The 9,240-nt window shown below is 26.1% G+C and overlaps 1 long non-coding RNA gene across 1 annotated transcript; it reads left to right on the top strand.

The window, feature by feature from the left end:
- The first annotated feature begins 1,835 nt into the window (after window positions 1-1,835).
- Window positions 1,836-7,565, top strand: LOC147802178 (uncharacterized). Its single transcript, XR_015429573.1, has 4 exons — window positions 1,836-2,021; window positions 2,822-2,969; window positions 6,412-6,505; window positions 7,454-7,565. It is a non-coding gene; the product is annotated as an uncharacterized LOC147802178 (long non-coding RNA).
- The last annotated feature ends 1,675 nt before the right edge of the window (window positions 7,566-9,240 follow it).

The following is a 9,240-nucleotide window of genomic DNA, read 5'->3' as shown; positions in this document are numbered from 1 at the left end:
GCGATACCTCTATGTCACCAAGAAAAACATTGAATTTCAATCCACCACACTATCCTGCTGTGCCAGCGCTTTTATATAATGTTTTTAACTAGTAAACATTTCCTTGACTAGGAAAAAAGTACAATTTAGAATAAATGATGTGTGTGTCTCTAACAGCTAATATGTTAAATATCACTAGCAAAGTAAAATTTTAAATTATTCCAAATCTGAAATTGATTGATCGCTGAGCAAATATTTTTTTCCATCTACCTTTTGAAACCTCAAAATTATCAAAGTAAGCACCATTGCAATCGTTTTGTAACCCATTTTCCTAATATTTAAAACTATAATATGTTAAAATTTATAAACCCCCGAAAGCACGATACAATTTTTTTTATATAATTAAAAATACAAATCGTATCATTAGAATTAAGTTATTATTATTATATTTTTTTAAACTGTTATTATTTAATGATATTATTTAGCATAAATACTATAATTAATATCAACTACAGACTACAAAGACTACATTTAATAATAATTAAAAACTACAAAGACTACAATTAATATTAAATACAGATTACAAAACTACAATTAATATTTTTTATTCAATGGTAAAGAGGGTGCTATTCTGTATGTCAGAGACAAGGAAACCAACAAAACAACAGAATGAAAACTATCTTGACAAATCTCTAAAAATCAAATAATCAAATACAACTCAGATCTCTACAGTAAAACCAAATAAGAACCAATCAAATTTAAAATAAAAATAAAAGAATCAAAATGAATATGTTCCATTTAGAGAATGCTTTTAACAAGAATAAATATTAGGACTCTTTAGGTACCCAAATGCGTTAGAGAGGGGCAAAATTTTTAACTTTTTATTTAGAAATTTTTTATTTGGATTTATATGCGAAATATATATTAAAATATATCATGAAGTTTAAATGTATGGACTTGCTGTATCATTTTACGCTAAAAATAATTATTGCACAATCAAGCATTTTATTTGGCTACATTGGCTATTTAGTATATAAGATAATATGTATTTTTTTATTTTATTTTACTTCAACCTAAGATAGATTTTATATGACTTAGGTTTAAAGAAACCTGATTAACAAAAATTTACTATAAATAAGGAAACACGCGGTTTCAGATAGCTTTGAAAGTATTTAAATTACGTGATGAATTTACATTACATAAAGAGTTAAAGATAAATAATTATTAAAGAATGGTTAATAAAATACCAATTTCAAACTCATTTTGGTTTTATTAGAGTTCTAAATTTCAAAAAATCATTGATCTTTTCTTTAAAATAGGTAAAGAAAAAATAATTTATAATGTTAATAAAGAAAAAATAATTTATAATCTAAATTACAATAATGCGCAAATATAATCCTTTGATAAAAAATCATTTAACACGAGTCTTTCTCACATCTGGTTCATGCACTCACGGACAAATTTAGACCTATACTGAAAGAAATGGTTATAAAATTGTGAAGAGCACACTCATAAAATCTTTTATTGATATAACATTCTCAAGTTCTCAAAATTACATTTCTTCTTTAATGTATTTAATCAGAAAATATACTTTTCATAATAAAATTTATTTCGAGAAAATAATCAGTTTTCAGTTCTAAATTTAATATACGTCCTGCAATAAGTAGCATCAGTTATATTTTCTACGCAAATAATTGTTATAAACTGTAATTGCTTGAATCATTCTATCCCAACAATAAACGGCTAGCAATTTGCAGTTTTATTGACCTTTGTTGTTAGTAAAAAAAAGGAATCTTTAATTATATAATAAAAAATATAAATGAAAAAAACTGAACAATAAGAGTTGTCACGTTGAAGATGTATATTAAAGTAATGTCAATATTTCATAAAGCATTGCAAAAAATAATGTACCATAAAACATTATTCTATACATCATGAAACATGTTTTATATTATCTTTGTCATTTTTTCTGTATAAAAAAGATTCGATAAACACGTCGAGTCTAAAAAAAAAGCAACACTTGTAATAGTGAAAATCAGAGAGTAAGTCATATTTTTTCTTTCTTATTATCTTTTTAGATAATCCACACTGTCTTTTTTCCGCATATTGTATGTAATAACGAACAAAATTAATATTGAAATTTTATAGTAAATTAATAACGAGATTGCTTAAAGGCTACCGAAGTTTTCGCAGTAAAATGCGTGTTGTAATGCCCGCTTACCTGTTATATACTTGGCACCCTCTTTTTGCGTATACTAGGTAGCGTCTCGCTTCAGAGGCTGCGTGAAGCAGATTTTGAATATATATATATATATATATTCAAAAGCTTGAGTACAAAAAATGTCACAAACTAAACTACTTTTTGATCAATCTTTGCTTTAGTTATATTTATATTTATGCAGTCATTTTTACGCTTACTGTTCATTCATACTATACTGTTAGAATTTTCATTCTAAAATTATGGTAGCAGTCAGTCTATTAAATGACTCATAAAGTTTACTGTAAGGAAACATTTTTTTTATTTTTACGGTTTTGAAACTGTATGGTTAATAAAAAAGGAAAACCATGCGCTCTTTTAATTCTATACAACTTGCATTGTTTCATAATCATAAAAATGAATTTTCACTGCAAGTTGAAGATAGTTAAGTAGTTTTAGGTATCTGTTATCTACGCGTGAATGGGGAGTATCGCAATCTAACGGCACAAGATCACAAATTAGTGATACAATTAAAATGCAATTAAATAAATTAATAATTATTACACAAAATATCAATTAATTAATTTGTTATTTAACCATTTTTCTGAGAAATTTTTAACGTCATTTTTTTCCCAATTTTCCCAGAAAACTTTTGTTGGTATTAATAAAAGGAGCGTCAAATAAGGATAACTATGATACGAAGCGTATTTTGCTTGTTACTTATCATTTCTTTTTTTTGTAATGGTTGCTGAAAGCTCAGATTTCCCAGTCTTTTCGCCCAAAGTAATAAACCGTAAGTATCAGCTTTTATTTTAAACAATCCTTTTTATTCTATAAGTACTTTGTTAATAACTTTTTTTCTATTGCATGAAAAGTATTCAGTCAGACATATATATACATATAAATATATATATATATATATATATATATATATATATATATATATATATATATATATATATATATATATATATATATATATATATATATATATATATATATATATATATATATATATATATATCAGAATATCAGAGTTGGCCAAAAATGTAATCGATTACATTTTTTGATTACAGTAATCAATTACTTGTAATCGTGATTACAAAGTTTGATTACAGCTGTAATCATGATTACAATTTTGATTACAGTAATCAATTGCTTGTAATCATGATTCCAAGTAATTGCGATTACAAGTAATCACAACAAAAATGATTACGAGTAATTATGATTACAAGTAATCAAAATATATGATTACATGTAATTTGATTACATGTAATTTGATTACATGTAATTATGATTACATGTAATCTAATTACACGATTACAAGACTATAGTATTCTTATAAATGATTATATTTTACAGTAGATAGTAGAATGTATTTTATAATGATACATTTTGCACGTATTAACATGTACTGCATTTTGTACGTATTTGTATACGTACAAATGAATGTAACTAAAATGTATGTACATATGATTTTATCTAGTGCATATGCTCAGACATTTTAGTTTCACACACATGTACATACACTTATATTGTAGGTATAAAATATATGTACGTATGTATATAGATAATAATTACGTATATATGTGCAAACAATGTAGACATGTACATTTATACACAATGAATATATGCATTTTATGCAAATATTTGTGTATGTAAAATGTATATCTATGTTCATGTACGCATGTATATACAAGTACTTGTGTTTGTACGAACATACATACATTGTCTGTACAATGTATGTCCCATGCATGTATGTGCAATTTATTTATGAACAATACAATATATGTATGCATGTACAATATAGGTATATCTGTAGGATGTACAATATATGTATGTATACATGTACATGATATGCATGTCCAGTGTATTTATGTACATGTACATAATATGTTCATGCTCAATGTAAGTATCCAAATATGCATAATACATTTGTGTACGATTGTACGTACATTGGGCGCATTTATATTTCACATATATTCATGCATGCATTCGACATGCATAACGTACGTACATACACACATTTGAGATGCATATATTGTACAGATGTATATACATATAGCGTACAGATGTATATACATATAGCGTACAGATTTATGTTCATATAATGTACATATGATGAAATGAACATATAATGTACATATGTGTGTACATATGTGCATAAATATATTGGGCATAATTCTTTCGTACAAATTTTACATGTGTACATGCATGCTATCCCTATCTATGCATATGGTGCAATGTATATATGTCCAATGAATGTATCCACACATGTACAATACACGGATGTTCCATGTATGCATATCCATATGTACTATATATGCACGCACAATACATGAATGTATGTACATACATTGTACATGCGTACATACATTACACGTATACATATGTACATTACATTTATGTCTAAATATGTGTACAATGCAATGAATAAAATGCATGTAAGTTAACTTTTAATGACTCAAGCAAGTTAAATGACAAAATCAAACGATATTTAAATTTAGTTTTCAGCTTTAATTGTTCTATATCATTTTGAAATTCTCTGAATAAAAAATTATTTTCAGGTATTTTCATGAAATGTTTGACAATACAGATTTATTTTTTTATAACATAATGCATGATTCATAGAAATTTTTTAAATGGTAAGAAAAACGGTAAATTTTATGTGTGGAATTAATATTTAGAAATTCCAAATAAAATTATCGTTTGCTTTCTAAAAAATATGAGGTCGAGTTTCATATGCCTTAGAATAAATTTTAAAACAAATTTTAATAACTTTACTCATATAAATTTTTTTAATGTATGCACAATGTATGTGTATATTGTAATTACATATATTTAAATGTACGTATGTATTTGTACATTACTTGTAATTATGTACATGTATACGTTGTATGCACATGTATACATTGCGCATATAACTATTTTTTTGTACATCCATGCATTACATGCGCATAAGTATTAACAAAGTATGTAGTTATACAAGTACATACGTAAGTTGTACATAAGTACATACTTTGCGTGCACATATATCGATGTACATATAAATATGCATGTATACATGTACGCATTTTATTTACGCAACTATGTGCATATATTGTACCTTTAAATAACATTCTTACATATTGTACGCAAATACGTACAATTTTATATACAAACGTACATTGTATATACGTGCTATTATCGTAAATTTATACCATATATGCACTTAAATACATAAAAGCATGCAAACGCATAAACATTATTTTCATATACGTTCATACATAGATTGTCTATGTATACAAAGATACAAAACATTGCCTTTTTGTACAAACTAACATACATGCGTACATGTATCATAAATGCATAATTATATGTACTAAGCATATGCGCATTGCATTAAGTATATTACAATATAATTATGAATATTATACGTACAAACAACGTTTGTGCATACATTGTATGTATAGGAATCGCAAATTGTACGTTCATGCGTGCGTACATTCGATGTACATAAAAATATGTAAACACATGAATACTTACATAAAAAATTTGACTATAGTATACAATCGTAATAACTTGTAATCGTATAGTTTGATTACAAGTAATCACAATTACATGTAATCAAATTACATGTAATCATGATTACATGTAATCAAATATTTTGATTACTTGTAATCATAATTACTTGTAATCGTTTTTGTTGTGATTACTTGTAATCGCAATTACTTGTAATCATGATTACAAGTAATTGATTACTGTAATCAAAATTGTAATCATGATTACAGCTGTAATCAAAATTTTTGGAAAGTTGTAATCACGATTACAAGTAATTGATTACTTGTAATCGTGATTACAAGTAATTGATTACTTGTAATCGTGATTACAAGTAATTGATTACTGTAATCAAAATTGTAATCATGATTACAGCTGTAATCAAAATTTTTTGAAAGTTGTAATCACGATTACAAGTAATTGATTACTTGTAATCGTGATTACAAGTAATTGATTACATAGCTGTAATTATCTGTAATCAATCACAGTTGTAATCGATTACTGTAATCAACGGCCAACTCTGATATATATATATATATATATATATATATATATATATATATATATATATATATATATATATATATATATATATATATATATATATATATATATATATATATATATATATATATATATATATATATATATATATATATATATTCTGTGTATTCTCTCATTTTTGTTTGACATTTCAGTTGACTGCGGTGAACATAAAAATGGAGAAACATTTCAAAGAGAGCATCCCTGCCAGGAATATACGTGTACAGATGGCTTCTTGGGTGTTAAACCGTAAGTGCATTTAAACATCATAATTTTTAAAACTTTTGAATATGTTTCTTAATATTAAGGTTATTGATTACTCTCGTAAAAAAAGAACGTTTCACTATTTTGTAAAGCATGCGTCATAGTCATAATATTGATCTAGGAGACAGTGTTAAAAAAGAGACCTTCAACCAAATTTCACTTTTTATTTTTTTTTATGTATAATATAATAATTCTTATAATTAAACTTCATTAATAACGCATTAAGATACAGCATCCTATATATAGAACAGCCATTTTTTTAACAATTTTAGCAACAAAATACTGCGATTTTTTTTTCTGTATGTAAGCAGCGTTACAAAGGGACAATATAAAAATACAATTTAATTTAACTTTTTTACTTTTAAATTTACTCGCAATAAACAATTCGTGAGAGCGGAAAGAAATTTGATAAAAATAAGTTACCATACAGTTTATGTTATGTAAGTATATTATTATTTGAGATAAGAGAATTTTTAATGCAACCAAAATTAGAAAAAAAATATCCTTTTGAAAAAATATCCTGTAATCTCCAAAAGAAGACTAAAGTTAAAAATTTGAGAACTAATTAAGAATAAATGAAAAAATTTTAATTGGATTATATTTATTCATTTTTTTTAAAAATATTTAATACCAAATTTTATGAGATGAATTTGTTCTGCGATGCATATCTCTATGTAATCAACATCTATCTACATCTATCATGCAACCTGTTTCTGTAACAGATCAGAAATTAATTTTTTGAAGGAAAAAAATTTCTTCTGAAGAATTAAAAAGTTCACATTTCATATCTGTCTTTTTAATAAAGCAATTAAATTTAGCAGTTGATTAGTCCTAATCTTTATAGGAATCATCCATTCATCGTCTTTTCATTAAAGAGCATTTAGTGTATAATTTTTATTAATTACTTTTTTATTTTATTGAATATAATTTCAGATGCATTGGAGTACCGATTCTAGAAGGTTCTAAATGCAGAAGAGGAACCGGAAAAGGACCATACCCTATTTGCTGCCACTATCCCGTTTGTCCCGGTGATCCAAGATTTTAAGAATCAAGAATTGTCTTGGAATACTTAACTTAAAATTAAATGAATATTTTCTGCAAAAAAGTTTCTTAGTACTCATTAAGTTTCAGAATTACTGAGAAATATTTATCCATAATGAACTTTACTGCAAAATGGTTAAAAAAATATTTTAATATTTTTTATTAGACCGTTGAACAAAAATTATACACTCTGATATGTAACAAAATATTTATAAACGGTTTCAAAAAATACAAAGCGACAGATTTTGTGTCAGAAATTTTTACTAACCATTAATGAATTTTGTAATATAATATTTTGTACTGTTTTTGTATTGTAATATCTAATTTAAAAATGAGTAGGGGAGAGTTGGATAAAACGGGATAGTCGGACAAAACGGGATAGTCGGACAAAACGGGATACGTCGCCTAGGGACCAGACTATTGCAGCTATATAGTGAACAACGACAGAGACGCGTTATTCGACCGTGATTATATCATTCTCGGTGCGTTCCGCCTCGAGATCACTATTTGATAGAAAGTTGTAGGTCTCAGAACTTTTTTACTCTATTTTTTTATCATTTTCTACATTTACGTGCGTTGTTTTTTATATTGTACTGCCTACATATATGGGAATAGAATTCCGGTGAGTATTAAATTTGATTAACCATCTATTTACCAATGTTTTTATGTGCAGTCTGTCTAATTTTGTTTTCACATTTAGACAGCAGCCATGTTTGTTTCAAAAAGTATCGGAGTCGGACAAAACGGGACACTTATGAGGTGAATAAAACGGGATAGAGTTTTTTATGTCCCGTTTTATCCACCTATTTATTTGTTGGATTATTACATTTTAAAATAGCCATTTGTAGACCTAGACTTTTTGAACAGCTTATTTATATTAGCTATATATATTTTTGTGAAATTTAGTCTCTTTATATAGTAATGCAAAATTTGTTTATTAACGTTCGTTATTAAGCATTTTATTTTCGACTCTAGGATTTCACATCTTTCCTTAGAACTAATTGTAATGTATTTCTCTGATGAAGACTTGAGCTTTTTTATATGTAAACTTAGTAATTTTCTTAATTACTCAATTCAATCTACATTCGATACTAAAAAGAATTCTTCTCTTTGTTTACTGAAGAATTTAAATACTTGATTATTAAAGAGTCTTTCAGGGATGTTGCGACATCAATGGAATGAATTAGAAATGGAAGAAAAGGAAAGTATTATTAAACTACAAAAAAGAACCAAGAGAATTGAAGGAAAGGCTGCTAAGAAATCTCTCTTAAGAGCACAAGGCACATCTCGACAATGAAAATTGCGGAAATAAGCCTTCATGTTTGAAAACTCGCAGTCTTAAAAATAAATGTAGAATCATACTTTTTGTGTACTTACTTATAAAAGAACAATCTATATAAAAGTGTTAGAACAGTAAAATCCCATGAATATAATTTATAGAAATTTTTTCTCTGCCAGTTAATTATGCTTTTCACTTAGTTTTATGCAAAAAATTAAACGTTGTAAATCCTATCCCGTTTTATCCAACCCAGGTATGCTAAAACGGGATATGTAAGAATTTGGAAATTAATTTTTTGTTCTATTTCACAGTCATTAAAATTAGTTTAAAATATGTTTTTTGTGTGCTCCAATAAATGCTGTAGCTACAAAAAAATAGTGTAGGGTTTTTCTTAACAGAT

Source organism: Parasteatoda tepidariorum, chromosome 10, assembly GCF_982258835.1.
Source record: "Parasteatoda tepidariorum strain Cologne lab strain chromosome 10, Ptep-v5.0, whole genome shotgun sequence".
NCBI classification, from domain to species: Eukaryota; Metazoa; Arthropoda; class Arachnida; order Araneae; family Theridiidae; genus Parasteatoda; species Parasteatoda tepidariorum.
This window is presented reverse-complemented; position numbering and strand designations above follow the sequence as displayed.